At 41.1% G+C, this 16,727-nt stretch overlaps 1 protein-coding gene across 4 annotated transcripts in view; it reads right to left on the bottom strand.

Annotated features, from left to right (window-relative positions):
• The window catches only part of UMODL1 (uromodulin like 1), a 77,159-nt gene that overhangs the window by 53,076 nt on the left and 7,356 nt on the right, over positions 1-16,727 (bottom strand). For all 4 annotated transcript variants that reach the window (XM_054820830.1, XM_054820837.1, XM_054820845.1 and 1 more), the window contains 4 exons: positions 10,775-10,841; positions 10,397-10,576; positions 10,235-10,293; positions 8,997-9,114 (listed from right to left, as the gene is read on the bottom strand). The gene's annotated coding sequence lies outside the window, so the exon portion shown is untranslated. The remainder of the gene's footprint in view (positions 1-8,996; positions 9,115-10,234; positions 10,294-10,396; positions 10,577-10,774; positions 10,842-16,727) is intronic.

Below are 16,727 nucleotides of genomic sequence, written 5' to 3'. Positions count from 1 at the left end.
GTCCATCACTTCCATCCAGTTTAAAACAAATTGTGACACTCACAGAGTTCAATTATTTTCTGACAGCAGTTTCCTGCTGAGCAATGTGGCTTAGATCAATTTGGGCTCTTTAGCAAATTGGCTTTCTGTTCTCATTAGCCCCATCTATGGGATTATGGCACTATCAAACGGAATTAAAATGTACTGGCTGTTGTTTCCAGCAATACAAAGCTGAAGTCAATTGCAAAGCAGGAGAAGGCAGTCACTTGACACTAGTAGGGCTATGTTATGCCTATCATCTCTGGACTTTAGGTTTTTATCTTAGCAACCACCAGCTTTCAGCACTGTCAGGGACAATATAAATTTTATTATGTTAAGCAAGAGTAGAAACAATTAAAGCAAATACTTTATTAATAGAAACAAATACTGAGAGGAAAGGCTGAAAGGAAAGTCTGCATTAGGAGCGGGCTGCTTGTAACTCAAGGTCAAACGTAGATCAGAACTGAGAGCATGATCATAAAATCAGCAATAAAAAATGCTTATAGCATTTATGCCACAGACTTAGCTGCAATTCTGGAAACTTCACTGCTCAAGTGCCAGAAAAGCCACTGTGAGCTGGGAACTGCAAAATCCTTTCTCGCTGGAGAACAGTGAGAGCCAAAGACAAGCTCCTTTCTTGTCTTGACGCAACCTTAAAAGTAATCTGTTGGAACAGGTTCAGAGAGGGCAGATTCAAATTCAGCTTTAAAAGGAGAAGGCTCCAAAACGTGACGAAATTAAGCGCTCAATTTTTCTGGGTATTCCAAATTCTTTTTAAAGTCAACACCATTGACTTTAAATGCACTAGAATGGGGGTTCTGCTGACCCCCAATCTGTAGAAACCTCTTTTTCAACTGTGACTGACACAATAACAGAAAAGTCTGCAAGGCTTTAAGAAATATGGTTTGTATTTTAACTGAGACTTGCAAAACCACTTCAGTAAAAAAATGCAACGAAAAGCAGCCAAAAGTCATGATCTTTTCTCATCTAAATAAATCAAACCAGAAATTAAGAGCAAATTAGGATTTAATTTAGCAGTTACAACCTAGCAATTGGGTTAGGTTTTTTCCAAATTACAGCCCATACCACAGATGAAAGTTAAACATGTCTTCTACAGCTTCATTTTATGTATCTCTAGGAATTTTCCAGGTACATTACTACATAATTTCCTCCAAAAGTTTATTTTAAAGACAATTTTAATTAAAAGTTTGCACATTACTGAACATGAAGCAACAATCCTACTCATTCATTTCTGGCACAAAGGAAATGACAAGTCTTTTGCCTGGGGACAAAGAGTTGGGGACAAAGGTTGTATTTTGGCTTGGTGAGATTTTCTTTGTTTAATTATCAACAGAAGATTCTTAAATGGTTGCTGGGAGAGTGGCCACCTTGGTCGGTTTATTTCTAATAAAGAGATATGCCATATCCAAACTAAGCTGTCCTCATAACGGCTGTGGTCCTCCGACCAGGTTTGCATCACTCACCTGTAATTTCATTTCCCCTTCCCTGCCATGTGGCTGCCCAGAGGATGAGAACAGAAATAAGAGTGATCCTGGCCATTGTATCGCCCGTCCTGGAAAAGCCCTTCATATCGCTTTGTTTCCAAGGTGGTAGAGCTCGATTGTCCTTACACGTAGGCTTCTGGATTAGGGGAAAAGGTGCTCTGGTTTTTTTACCTTTTGCAGGTGAGTGATAACTACTGGCAACAGAAACAAAGAGGCTCCGGTGGGAATTTTGCCAGTTCTCTCTCCTTCTCGCTCTCCCCGGGGAACCAGCCTCTTTTGCCTGCTCTTCCCCCACCCCCCGCCTGACTTCTTTGAGAAAAAGGCATTTCAAAATTGCTGGTTTAGTCCATGTTTATCCTTCTGAGCACTTATTCCCTCTCACACCTTGAACACCTGACAGCTAGGAGCCAGATTTACATACCTTGAATGTGAGGTGTATATATCTTGAATTTTGTTTCTGTCCACACCTCAGGTGATGCTATTTTGTAGGTCTTTAATTCTGTACCTTGAAAACAAACTAAGAGTAAAAGCAAATGTCTATGTCAATGTTTTTTCCCGAATTTAAGCTGTTTTACTAGCTGCTCTCTAGTGGTCCTCATTTCATTACAATTTCAGCATCACATAAACCAGAGCAATGCTAGCAAACAAGAACCTTATTAGGCACAGCATGAATCAGGAGATTTGAGAACCCAAAATCCCTTTCTTTTCATTGTGTAAATAATGAAGGCATGTTCCCGAGATAGATGTGCCTGCAGCTTTACAATGCAGGACAAAAACTTCAGTGCAGGAGTAAACACGATATGATATTTTATGAGGAGCTGACACAAAAAGTATAGAAAATCACAGGTACAATTCCTGGATCTGAGGCAATACGTTCAAACCAGCACTTGAATACATATTACAGTATTGTAGACAATTCTATGTGGATGAGAGAGCCAGATGTAAGGGAGGTGGAACCACAAACTCTCCCATTTGTCTATGTTCAGAATATCAGTAATAGTGCTTCTGTAAAACACTGACGGGCAATCCCCATGTTGGCACTCACAAGGTAGGAGAGCTGGGGCCCTGGAGAACATGCGGGGCCAACGGAGGAGATGCTGGATGGTTCAGATCCTCTAGCAAAGAGCAAAGCCAGGGCACCGTGTAGGGTTGAGGCACTTGTGAGCTGTTCTTCTGGCTTGGAAAATAAAATATCAAGCTCATCAGGGAAAAGGAAAAAAAAAAAAAAAAGGAAAATTAAGATTTGCCCAGAATTTAACTGAAAAATGTTTTTGCAGAAAATGGGAAAATGGGTGGATGAAAACATTTCAACAAATTAAAAACTAAACCAACCAACCAACCAAAAAAAAAAACCACCCTCAAAATATATTTTGCTTTGGAAACATTTCTGCTATGTCTAAGGAGAATGCGTACCTTGGCATCCCATCTCCTGCATGCACCAGGATGTCTAGTCAGGCCATACCCCCAGGTGCACCATTCCCTGGCTGTAGGCTGTACACAGGATGCCATCTGCCTTAAAAACCCCACTAATACATAATATATGTATGTATATAAAAAAAGAAGACTTGAATCAGTGAAATTCAATTTGCAAATAGAAATATTTCTCTTCATGACCTATTTTTTTTTCCAACAATCTAAATTTTTTGAAAAAAATCTCTCGATTGAAATTTTTCAGCTAGCACTCGAAAAAAAAACCATCGTTAGCCCTTTAAAATTACTTGGCACCTTCTGTAAGAAGTGTATGTCCTGGCCAAATTCAAATATAGGTAGTGCCAGACTGACATTTGAATTGGATTACATCTGAGGTCTCCCACAGTCCTAAATTGCTGGATAGGGTTGCCATATGTCTTAAACAGTTGCCGCTTTCTAGAGTTAGCTATAAAACAAATGTAATCATCTTCACCACTGAGGACTTCCATGACTGAAGTATGATCCTCCAAATTGCAGAAAAGGACTAACATCCCCGTTCTAAAAGACTTAAGTATACGTGTTCGTCTTCAGGACTATTAAAAACCACGGATAAAACTTTGCGTATTTACAGCTCAGTCTTCAGGCTGGCAGCTGCATCAGCTTATGTTCAGGGTGCGGCAGCTCAGAGTGAGTTGCAACTTTACTGCGGTGGTGAGTGAAACGGTTCCTAAATACAGACTATGCAGAACCCCCTTTTCAAACAAAACTGCAAGTAAAGTCAGTGGGTGTTTAATCGAAACAAGAAATGGATATAGAAGTCGTGTATTTTGGGATTTGCCTTGTAATTTGCAAATTCTTTGAGGTTCCGCTTCATATCTGCATTATTTCTTCAGTTACAATCATCTAGGCACACAGCAACTTAGTTTTTTTAGCAATGCAGATACTGGAATAGACCACCCAGGCAATTAAGTATGCATCCTATGTCCTGTACAGCCATTTTGACATCTTCCAGACATATTCTTGCACTGCATTCACTGTAGTAAGTTTAAGATGATGCCCCGCATCCCAGGCAATAGCATGTGCTCTTCATATCACTGCAGCTGCTGTAATGACTTGCGCTTACTCAGCACAAGTCAATACAAAGTCTCCTGCAGGGAAACTAGATAGATTCATCAATCATTTTGGAAAACTGACCACCTATACATGCATGTCTTATTACATAAAATGGTATTTTTAGTAAGCATTGGTGTATTCCATAGAAAAAGTTTTGGCCTTTTTTCCCTTGTTCCTTTCGACTAGGTGTTATCTTAGGACCCCAGTGCAAAATTTGCTCACTTTTGCTTTCATGGTGAGGAAGTTCAGTGGAGAGGAGCAGAGAAGATGTTTAGTGGAATAAAAGCCCTGGCTATGTGGTGCTGGTAGCGAGCTGGAGTGCACCCTGGAAGGAGCTCCTCACGGTCCTCCTGGACCAGTCATCTGGAGCTGATCAGTTCTCCTGGCTCTGTTGTTTATATTTTCTGCAGTTACATTTGTAATATCCGAACTGATCTAAAGTATGCGATTTATACAAAGAAGAATTTCTACATGGCTAACAAAACTGATGTCAAAATCCAGTCATAGGTAATTTTACAGGATCAAGAAGCAGATTTTTAGAGACGGGCTTTGACTTTCCTAGCTGTACTACCAGCAATTGGAATATTGTGGCTGATAGCAGGCTTTCTCAGCATACATTTTAGGCATTTATTTCTTTATAGAGATTCACTTTTGGTTTAATTAGTCACTTAGAAGACCTTGATCTTCTTTTGGTTAGGAGTTTGACACAGAAAGGACAGTTGCTGGAATATTTCTGGTTGCTTTTCATTATTTTGTCTATGAAGTAATCACTACTTCAAGTGCCCAAACGGTCGTGATGTTTCAAGACAGACTGGCCTGCACGCAGGAAACAGGACTGGGCATTTGGGCTCCACGGGAGTCTAACGAAAGCTGCTCTGTGCTCCAGAAGCCAGCACGCCTTCCCGTAGATGAACAGGACCTAAAGCTTGAGAACCATTAAATCATTTAACTTGACCTCTCAAAATCAGCTGTCAGTAAACTTCTCCCAGACACCTCTTCCAGACTCGCACCATTTCAATCTGATTACAGCCTGCCTGTCTGAGAAAGGGAATGGGTGGAAGTGCCACCGGTCCTGAGGATCTCACAGTGGAAATAAAGTGATCTGGGTCAGGAACACAAAGGCAAAACCACGCTGCTAGCTGCCAAAGAAGGTGACAAGAAGTTCAGATGAGACCTGATTTCCATCTGATTTCTGCCCCATGACCGCATTCCCTGCTGCCTGTTACTCCCCGTGAATTTTGTCTCACCATCAGGGCAGTCTTAAAAACTGCCCCTGCTGTGACATTTCAGATGTTTAGTAAGAGTTGAGCTCAAACCAGCCTTTCCCTTAGTGGGGCATTGCTAAGTTTTTGTTCCTCTTCTCCACTCCTGATCTCTGCAAAGCCTGCAGAAACTTAATTGCCTTTGAGACTGCAGCTGATCTGTCAAAACTGGCTTCAATCAGTCAGCAAGGCCAAAAGTTGTTAGAAGAGAGGAACAGGCTGATGTAGCCAGAAGTAAACTTTTTGCGGCTAAAGACAAAACAAAATAAATCGCTCCTGCCATCAGGATACAAACTTATTCCAGCTTCTGAAAATCAATACATATAATGCATAATATAGACATTATATATATATAATATCTACTCCCTACAGAGAAATGAACTTCTCAGAAACTTTAACTATTCAGCTCTCAGAGTTATAATGCTAGTCTGCAATTCCAGAGACTTGAATTTGCACACCCTGCCATGGACCTCTTGTGCAGCCACAAGCAAGTCACACAGGTCAAATTTGCCACTGCAGTGAAGTCGTGGTGGGGTCAGAAAGCCCAGTATTTCAGACCTCATGAAAGCCATGGCTACAATACTATAAATATGCTTTTATTTATGTTACCTGAGAAAAATGTAGAACAGAAAAAGCACTGTTTTGCCAGCATATGCTTGACCTATGCTAGGACAGACAAGAGCTAAACTGGCAAATTTTTGAAGGGGTCCTTGTTTCCCTGAGCTTCAGACACATATCTAAAAAGTGGAATAGTAACACTTGCTTATTTCCCTGATGTGTTTCAGAGAAAAATGCATTAAAGATGCAAGGACATACACAAATGACAGTAAAAAAAAAAACATTCACTTAAAGCCCCAAGAGTTAAATAGCTCAACTGTGCAGGCAGAACAGTCCCTGACTGTATTCAATGATTTGTTCTGTCTCACCAACAAACTGTTCCTCAGGAAAATCTTCGGGTTTCGTTTTTTCCCTGAACACGCACAAACTGTTTTAAAGTGACTCATGAGGAAAAAGTTCTTATTGGTAACAGGAGGAAAAAATATGAGTCAGGCGGAGGTCATGCTGAACCTCTGCCTGGCCTTGCTCCTCCGACTGAGCGCCGGTTGTGCAATCTCAGCACAGAGCAGCTCTTGTTTGCTCCAGCACTTTGATGGCATGGTCCCTTCCCAGTGCCGAGTTTGGTACCAGATGAGACTGTTGATCACACCTCATGCATGATTTAGCAGTGCTGCAAGGAAGTAAATCCCATCTGAGACATTTTGTATCATGCTTCTTGTTTTTAACTCTAAAACCAGGCATTTTTGAAAGAAAGTAGTCTGGGTGGTGGGTATCGCCCTTTGCTATGAAGGTTTATTTGGCAGAAAAGTCTGAGTCTCCTGCTCAGCACCCCTCCATGGGTACAAGAGCCAAGTCCACGTGAAGCTCGCATCCACCAAAGAGTGTCATGCCTGGCCTGTATCAACACTTGGTGGTGGGACCGGGGCCCCTCCTTGCTCTGTCTCTCGCTGGCAGGATGATTGGTTCCCCGCAGCGAAGGGATGGGAACACAGCGCCAACACCGATCTCACGCTTCCTTGCTGACCCGAGGCCATGGGGCTGAAGAATGGCAATGTCTTGCAAACACCAGTGACCAGCCCACGGATGTGGCCAGGCTTCGCTGGTTTGTGCCAGTGACACTGCCTGTAACCCATTTTTTACTGAAGGCACCTGCTGCTCCTCTTGGAAGATGGATGACTTCCCTTTTCTTATCCCTCCTAAACCCATCCGACATACAGCCGGGATACGGACAGGAAGGACAGAGGACTGTGCAACTGCCAATTCCCCTTATGAATCCATCTCTTGCACGCACACGCGCGCACACACACGAAACCTGCCTTTGTTAAGCAGATCTGAAGCACAAATATAAACCAACCAAAATATACAATCCACTTTTCACTGTTAGTCAACATAAGATTTGGCCCTTACGTCCAGCTAAGAGACAGAGATACACACAGACCCGAGTACACATTTCTGATGAGACATTTTTCTAAATTGTTGCAGAAGCTGATCTACAGTCCGAACTCCAGAAAATATTTCACAATATGTGTAAGATCTTTTATTGATGCATTAGATTTAAATGCTTATAGGAAGCTTCTTACTTCGAAGGACCTAAAGGGAAATTGTTTCCGTGTGCTCCTGAGCCAGCTCAATTAAAGTAGAGAAGCTCATGAAGGAAGAGGAGCCTTTCAAAGCAGAAACGCTGGACTAAGGGAACCTACTGTACAGACAAGGCAAGAGATGGCACCCTGCTCCTCCTGTGTGAATACTGAGTAAGGACTTCAGGAAAGGTTTGCAAAAAACCAGCACATTTTAACCTGGTTAGAAGGTACAAACACTTGAATTGATTTGTTTAGAAGAAGGAATGCAGGAAGTCGTTTTGCGGAGGTGTATTGTTTCTTTATTCTCCCCATTAATACCTGTAATTGTGATTGACCCAGACAAACACTAGATTACTAGCTACAAAGGAGGCAGGGGGATATTTAAGTGGGCAGAAAAATACCAAATGTCTAACAGACCAAATGATTAAAAACAATATGGAGTGGAAGTTTAGGGTAAAGGGAAGCTCAGGCTGCAAGTAAAAGAATAAGTTTTAATCTTTCTGCCAAAATATAATGACCAGACAAGTTATGAACCCAAATCTGTGCCTCTGAGGGAATCTGAACAAACAGAAAATTCACCTGTAGTTTCAGAGATCTCACAGCATACAGGGAGGAAAGGCTTTTCTTTTTTCTTCTTTTTTTTAAAAGAAAATCCTGGCCTGCTGTCAAGTGTAACTGTTGTTTCGAAATTATTTCTTATTTGAGACTGATACTAAATCATTAGTGTAATTAAAATCAAAGGATCTATGGGTTTTCCATGCCCTTGCTTGTACCCTTCCCCCAAATAAAGATTAAAAACTACTTGTAAGAACCCCTGCACCAGGTGTCTGTCAGAACCAAACCAAGTCTGAACAAATATTCAGACTTGCCCAGAAGGCACGACAGGGCTAAACCACCCTCTGAATTACTCAGCAGGAGGCTATTAGCATCCTGCTCTGACTCTGCATTTTGACACGTATACATTCGCCACGGTTTCACCCACCAAGTGACTTCTGTCACCTGAAGCATCTGTTGAGTTCAAGCTTTTGCTTAAGCAGAGGAGAGCAAAGCTCCAGCTTGCACAGTGTTTTCCAGCACGCTAGCAGGATTTATTCCATCAGTACCCATGAATTAAGTAAGGGAAGAGCGGAAGTCTAACATTAGCCCACGGGTCTCTCACAAGGGGGGCACTTTGCAGGACTGTGCAGCCAGAGGGAAACCTCCATCCTTGGAGCATGAATTTTACGTTATACGGGGGAAGAACCGCACTCCATCTCAGCAGTCTCTCAGCACTGATATTTCCACTTCTGATGCCAGGAAAGCTGCTGCTCTTTCTACACCCTCTCCTACATGCAGCCCCTGCCTCAGTTAGATAGCACCGTCTGCTTCTCCAGGTACTCAGGAAAGGAAAATCATTCCTAGCTCCTCCATCAACTGCTGACACAAACATTGGCAGTTTCTCTACGATACCATAGTGCTGAAAGGGGAAGTAGAAATCTAAATGCTTGGTTTGGAATAAAGATTGTATTGCATCACCAGCTTGGTAATCCATAAAAGAAGCAATCGATTACCTTCTTTGCAAACCTAAAAAGGAAAGATGCCTGGCAAGGAGGTTCAATGTCTGGAGCGCAAAGAGGCTTCACACCAGGTTTTGGCATTCTCAGTAGATGAGAAATATGTGGTCATGCACTGTAAAATAGGAGGAAAATAATTTTCTTTATTTTTCTCTCCTTCCAGTTTTCAGACCACAAAAACCCCAACTAAAAATATCTCACTCTATTTAACTAAAAAAAAAAATAAATTAAAAAATCACATTTTGCCAGATATTGAGGGTAGATATTTAAAGCTCAAAAGGAGATGCTTTTCAAAATGTTTACTGGCTTGTGAAAACAGGGGGTTATTTACTGAATCCGTTCTGCACCCTTAATTAGCACAAATGCCAGCAGGGAAACTTCCTGCGTGCTTTCTCCCATGCTGACCTTCCGCATGAGAAAAATTCCCTAGTGAAAATAGATTTTAATTCCCTCCTTGAAATCAAACATCTGGCTTTGGTTAAGGAGGCACATAACCCTATCCTTTGTGATATTTGGATAGCAAGTGCTCTGGGGCAGGGAGCATTTCCTTTGTTATTTGCTGCTGAAAATGATAGAGCCTTCAGTTTATAGATATAATGATGATAATGCCACCACTGAAGGATGATGAGAACATGATTGTTGTCATGATTAACATTCATTTATCATTCAAATGCCAAGTATAAATATCAGCACGCATATTCCATCATTCTTCATCTTTGCAATTAATTTCTATCATATTCTAAAAACTACTAAATATTGTGCCACTCAAGAGCCAGAGCTCATGAGTTGGTCTAATGCCTCAAATTCTCATGGAAAGGTGGGAGTCAAGGGTGTGTCAGTCTTCCCCAAAAGGTGGTACTGCTGATATAATTACAGGCATCAGTTATATCCGTTTAATGAGAGATAAGAGAACGTGTGTGCACCTCTTAAAAAGTGAGAGGCAACTGAAATAGGATTGCATCTAGCACATTTTCATTTAGTTCACTGTTGTTTGCTTCTCAGAGATCTGATAGGATGGATGGACCAGGGCCCACTGGTAAAGTCAGAAAAGACTAGGATGAGACTTTTAGGATGGGGCTTTGGGCAACCTGGTCTAGTGGAGGGTGCCCCTGCCCATGGCCGGGGGGTTGGAACTAAATCATCAACCCAAACCATTCTGTGATTCTATGATTCTATGACTGTCAACAAAACTGACATGCCTTAGCTGCAAAGGATTTAAGAAAGCAAAAGCTTACCTGATGACAAGAGTAAACGAATGCTTTGCCTATATGCCTGATTCTAAGCAATCATGCACCTAAGAGGAAAAACATTGAAGGGCAACGTCATTCCCTGCTTGCAAAAGATCTGCTTTTGATAGACCTTGTACTTCCAGAAGCAAGAGGGACAAGGATACTTACCACAACTTTAGGCACTGGAAAAGTTCACATGATGAGCCCCGAGGGCTTATAAACAGCAGCAGATGGGTAGACCCTTAATCATCAGTCTGAGAAAATCACCCTGATGTCAAAGCTGGAATTTGATGCTTCCTCCAGGGTGTGGTGAGCATGTTTCCTTACCAGCAAGGTGGAAAACTCATGCTGTGGAAGGACACAGAAAAGTATCCTCATGGTAACAAGTTTATCTTTATGATAACAAGGATCCAGTAAGAAAGCATTTATCATATGGTCCACAACTAAAGCAATATTTCCATGTCAAAAATGGCATGGCTGATGCAGTTTTGCACTCTGAAGAGTGGCAGCGAGTGACAGAAAGCAGCCAAAAACTCAGAAAGTTACCTGGAGTTTCATTTGGCACGAGGGTGATGTGGATCTGGACAAATGGGCTCTGTGTAATTCTCTGGTCCTTGGGGCAGAGAAAAGGAGGAATAGTCAGAACATTTTTGCCTTTAAGGTGCTGCTGAAACACCCTCCAAGGGAGATATGACCGAGAGGAGGCAAAGGCAAATTCTAATACTGCTATTCCCTTTCCTTTTGCTGTGCAAAGTACAAAAATGGGAGGTCTAGCTTCTTTTCTTAAAAGCAAACATCTGAATTTTGAAGACTCATGTGCCAACATTATGCAACTACCTAGTCCCTAACAAAATGGGCTGATTTTCAATCTAGGGTTGTCTAAAAATAAATTTGGGAGGACCGTTTTCCCAAAAGGGTAAGAGTTATGCACATAACTCAATGTCCCCACTTAGAAAAATCTTTTCTGCATTCCTACAAACAGCACTAATGATTATCGAAGCAGAAAGGTCTTTTTAATCTAATCTTTTAGGTTCTCTCCTGTCCTTCCCCTTTTACATTTCTATCAGACTGAATAGTAAATGTGGATGAATGTTTTGCTTAGGGTTTTTTCTTATCATGTCTCTGCCACTATATACATTTATTTTTATATACATATATGTTTATATTCACACACAAACATATGCACATGTATATATAAACAGATACAGAGAGGTACATGCATACCTGTCTACGTGTGTACACACATATGTGCAAAGATACAACCATTGCAAGAGGAATTCTATTTGATTCAACACTGTAAATATTTAAATTAAAAAATGACGGAACTATATTGGCCCGTTGAAACTTGATCTTACAAAACCTATTTTTCAACCATGATTATTACACTTTTTAAGCATCACAATTTACACAGAAAGCAATCATGACAAGGAAGGACCAGTTCTGGCACAGGTGGATGAGACAAAAGAGGAAAAAAAAAGAAATAGGAGCAGTGGCTTGCATCACAGTCTCCAGCAACTGTGTGCAATCGGTGAGGAGGGAAATGGCTCCCAGCGCATTGGATGCTTGAGCTGGATGTTGTAAACACCCTCTAGAAGCTTTTATCTATCAGTTTAGTTCGAGCCTCTATCCTTAACAAGTCTTTACATGCACACCATCAAGACAAGTCCCACAGCACCTTATTAACTTGTTTATTCTTTCCAGCTCTCTGCATTCAAGCTAAATCACATTTTGCAATTAGCTGCTATGAAAACAAATGAAACGTATTTTGGTTTTGCATGTTTAAGGATCAGTTCAAAATCTATTCTCTTCAAAAAGTATTCAACGGACTGACTTAGGATCAGTTTGATGTCTGAATTATTTTCCTGTACTATGAAAATAAGCTGCTGCTGAGGTTATGTTTAAAACCGTTGAGATGGTGCAAAAACAATCTGTGACTCAAACAGTGAATTTTGATGATTTGGACAACTTGATCACCTTTCCTATAAGAGAATAAATGAATAAATGAATAAAAGAATTCATAATTTTTGGGTAGTAGGTGTGACAGGGTGGTCTTGACATGCCGCAAAGCTCATCCTGTAGCATATTACTAATTTTTCCGTTGAAAAGTCTTGCCTCTAAATTTCAGTGTTCAAGTGATTCAATTACTAGCAACTTCTTCTGGCAAATAAAAGGCAGCACATCTCAGCTATGCCACATGACATTTATTTGTATGGGAAAAGGAAAGAGACAGTTACCATGTAAACAAAAGAAAAACAAGAACAAAATCTCACTCGCTCAGTTGAGCTCATCACCAGCTAAGCCTAATTTAGATTAGCTCTCCCATCAACAGCAGGATCCACTCTAATAGAATTGACCATAAAAGGAGATTTGGGGGGGTACTGTTATCAGAGGGATTGACCAAATGTTAAAATACCAACAGCGAGAAGAAACTCAAACTATTTAAAACTGTTGATTTTAGCATGCATTTGTTTTCTAAATGTGTGACAGGTCCGCTGTGGCTGTCAGCGGAATGACTCTGCATGATTTATTTCATGACCTACTTCATGGAGTCAGTTCATACAAGCCAGTGTTAATGTATTCCCCAAAAAAATGCAGATTGAAGGCATACACTGGGTGTATCCCAGGTCATAGGAAAAACTTATCCCAGCCCAAGAAACCATGAAGGTTTTTGTCCTCCTCTTATCAACATATTCCAGGAGAACAAAGACGTTCAACTTCTCATTTTTATTGTTGGGGTATGAAGTCGGTCACAAAAATGTACCAGTCCTACAAGTGACGATAAATACTGTTGTTCACGGGGATATGCAGCAGCTTACTTGCCTGAAATCTACTATGGAATTGGGGTCTTTGTATTCTTCTATCAAGCACAGGACATCTTGGACATATGAGGTTCCCCTTAAACCCAATCTCACATAGTGTATGGGTAATAAAATGTCATCTAGAGATACCTTAGAAAAATTCATAATCCTCCCTGAAGAAAAGGGAAAAGATTTTTGCATGCCGTGTGAAGACAGGATTATTAAACAAGAGTACATAAAAATAAACTAAAATTTAAATTATGCTATAATAAGTTATTTAGAGTAAGTTTAAACTAATTTCCACTGAATATAAGTGGGATGAATTTGAGAAAATACAACAGTGTCTTTCAGTAAATATTTATGGAAGTATAGAAAGAGGAACAGAAACTTGGCCATAAATTTGCCAAGATTAATAAAAGGTATCATTAATGTTTGCTCTCTCTGTTTGAGCCATGGGTTCTTCCTCTTGGGGGAATCACAGTGGAAAATTCTAAACAATTTTTTCTGCACAGCATCATAAAATAAATTCCCAGCTCTGTATTCAGTGCTGGAGATATTGCCAGGCAACAGAAAATGATTGCTACATCTTGAGAGAATGCCCTGAATTTATTATTTTTACGTCATCTGTTAGCGACACAATGCTAAGTTTTGCCTAGGTTTTATTTCAATGAGCCCATACTTGAAGCTAAACAGATGTCCAGAAATTTCAGCAGATTAAAAACCACAAACGAATCTCTTCAGTTCGCTAAGATCTGTAGCTATCAAGTGACAACAACCAGTATGCAGCCTAGCAGGAATTAAGAGCTGGGCTGTGCCCACTCAACATTACCCTTCAGGCTGGAAGAGCTGCGAGGGCCAGTTCCCTGCTGAAGCTTTCCCACGAGCTCCGGACACACGCCACACCTGCGGGAATGCGCCGGGCACGAGCACAAGCACCGTCTGTGGCACAACCTCCAGGCGGGAACCTGGTCTTGATGACAGGGAAGCCACCATAACCCTTTGGAATTAACCCTGCCTTCTTCTTCTTTCTTGAAGTTACAGCTTCCAGTCCTGGAAACTTTTTAGGTTTTTTGCTATAACATTAATTGCCTTTTTTGCTTAAAACATTTTCAGAGGAAATGCTCCTTGCTTTTGTAATTTTTTTTTAATTGGAGAGGAGATGATTTTGAAAGGTTCAAGTCTTTCAAGCCAGCAGAAAAGGTAAAGCTCTTGGTAGAGCTTTAAAGCTATAAATTTGGCGCAGGGTTAATGAAGGGCTTTGTGGACTATTTACATGCAGAGGTGTATTACATGACTGTAATAGTCCTCTTGAACTTCAGAATTTTAAAACCCCAAATGGAGAGTTCTGTGTAAGTAGTAATGACAAATTACTTCATTTTCAAAAATACTTCATTTAAAATGTAAATGCATACATCATCTTTGAACACAAATCTATTAACAATTTGGCATCATAGATGGCATTTTTAAATATTAAATACTTTGATGTTCACCGTTCTTAGTGGTATTTTATTTTGTTCGCCACTGGCTAAAAATATGTTTACAGCCAGATTTTTCATTTTAAGTGGAGAGCAGTAATCTGTTAAACTACGGTTAACTACAACACTTGCCACTGCCTCTCCATACCCACCAGCTGCACCCAACTGATACACGGAGATGCAATTAGGTTGAGCCCAGTTTTTAATCACTGTACCCAGAAGCAACTGCTGTCCTTGTGTTGGTATGCACTCGGGTGGAGGGCTGTTCTTGGTGGCTGAAGGCACACCTTGGTGGGAAGAGAAGCAACCATGTCACCCTCCGTGCACCAGGACCTGCTGCTAAAATATGAGTAGCAATAACTGCTGACACAGTATCCAAAATAATCAGCAAATGTGCTGGTCCAGGACATCTCCTGACCTCCTCTTCCTGCAAGGGTTTTTGTAGATACCTGGTGGTACCTTAAACCAGCATGAAAAGTCATGAGGACTTTCCTCTGAGGTAACTCATGGCTAAAGAAAACGAGTCACATTTTAGCAGCAGAGTGAGCAAAACCCTCCAGCTCACTCCCTGAAAAGCTGTAGTACGGTACAGACAAGGAGAAAGAAACCACCTGGGACTGAGGAAGGTGAGGAGGGGGAATCAGGGAAAGCAAAGGAGGGAGGAAGGAGGGATGGGAGGAAGAGAGGGAAAGAGGAAGGAAGAGAGCAAGGAAGGGAGGGGACAAATCTGTATATTGTTAGAAACAGCATTTGTCAATTCCATATAGCCTGTAACATCTCCAAAAGACCCAATTAAGGCAATGGAAATGCAGAAACAGTAATGCAGAGATGAATCATCTGACCTAAAATAGAGGGAATACTGAAGCATATAAGGGAAGAAAGTGTGTCATTTTAGCTTTAACAGCAAAATAATTCCAGATATAATCTTTAAAAAATGTTCAGCCAGCAGAAACCACAAGACAGTGTTGGTTACTATAGCTATCCAGGTACAGCATCATCGCATCTGTTACAAGCTATAGTTTGACATGGAGAGGTCTGCCCTTCTGCAGGTCTCATAGACACAAGCCAGGCAACACGCAAAGTACTACACGTGCCAGCCAGTCCCCAAGAGTGATGCAGTCAGTTAAGGATACAAAATAATTTAAAGATCAATTTATCAAGTTTTTAAAATACGATGTCAAGTACGTCATGAATTACAGAATCCCCTCTCACTTTCTCTCTTCCAGGTCAGTGTTGTACTAATAAATAAAACAAGACCACAAACTAACTCTCACTGCAATGTAGGTCTGCAGCAGTTCTGAAGTAATGGAGAAAAAGTTTCCAAGGCAGAGAGCCTACACATATTCCCAGAACTTTTACAACCCTAATTTAAATGAAAAAAATGTCCAGCTGAAGGGGGAAAAAGACACATCCAGGCAGCTGAGTGGCCTGCCAGAGAGGAGAGAACAGAATTTCTGGTCCACATCACACATTTCTGTAGACTCCTGTGAACAAATATGCCCCTTCAGTAACTCCGGAGTCCACTGGCAAGACTGCAGGGGTCAGATTCCTCAACCAGGGATGTGAGGATTTAAGACTAGTTCTAAATCACTCCCTAAACCTACCCTTTCCTCTAGTCTGGAAAATGCTGAACTCGCTGAACCTGCGGGTGTGTCAGGTTGCAGCAGCAATTCCCCCGTATGCCATCCTGGCAGCATGGCACCCTCTGCCTTTTCTCACTTCAACCACCTCCATCATCCACATACAAAGGGAAATTTGTATTTTCACCAGGTTCTCTCCAACAGGGAACTTCCCTTTTGTATTTAAAGACAACTTTAATACTACTTTGTGCTACACTGGAAATAGGAGGAGACCTCAGAAGGAGAAAGAATGGCCACATACACTGAAACACAACAGTTAGGTCCTTCTATGCTCCTCTGAGACTCTCAGTATTTTCTGTAATTAGCCACCATCTTCTAATGCTGTGTCAATATATACCTGCATAACCTTAAAGCCAATGTCAACCTAGAGGCCAATGTCAAGCTAAAATTTCTCTCGTCCTGAGCCATCAGATATCATAGCTAGTGAAATGCCTTCTCATACCTGCAGTACAAACAATAATGCTTCAGGCATATAAACATCACAAAGTAAAAAAACTGTAAAAGCAGTTTAAAGCACAGATTTGTCTGTGTCTCTGCATCCTTTCTGCAATGATTCTGTTCAGCTTCATAATTTGTGCAGGAAAAC

This window comes from Grus americana, chromosome 1 (assembly GCF_028858705.1).
Source record: "Grus americana isolate bGruAme1 chromosome 1, bGruAme1.mat, whole genome shotgun sequence".
Classification (NCBI taxonomy): Eukaryota; Metazoa; Chordata; class Aves; order Gruiformes; family Gruidae; genus Grus; species Grus americana.
Note: the sequence above shows the minus strand (reverse complement) of the source record. Positions and strands in the feature narration are given on the sequence as shown.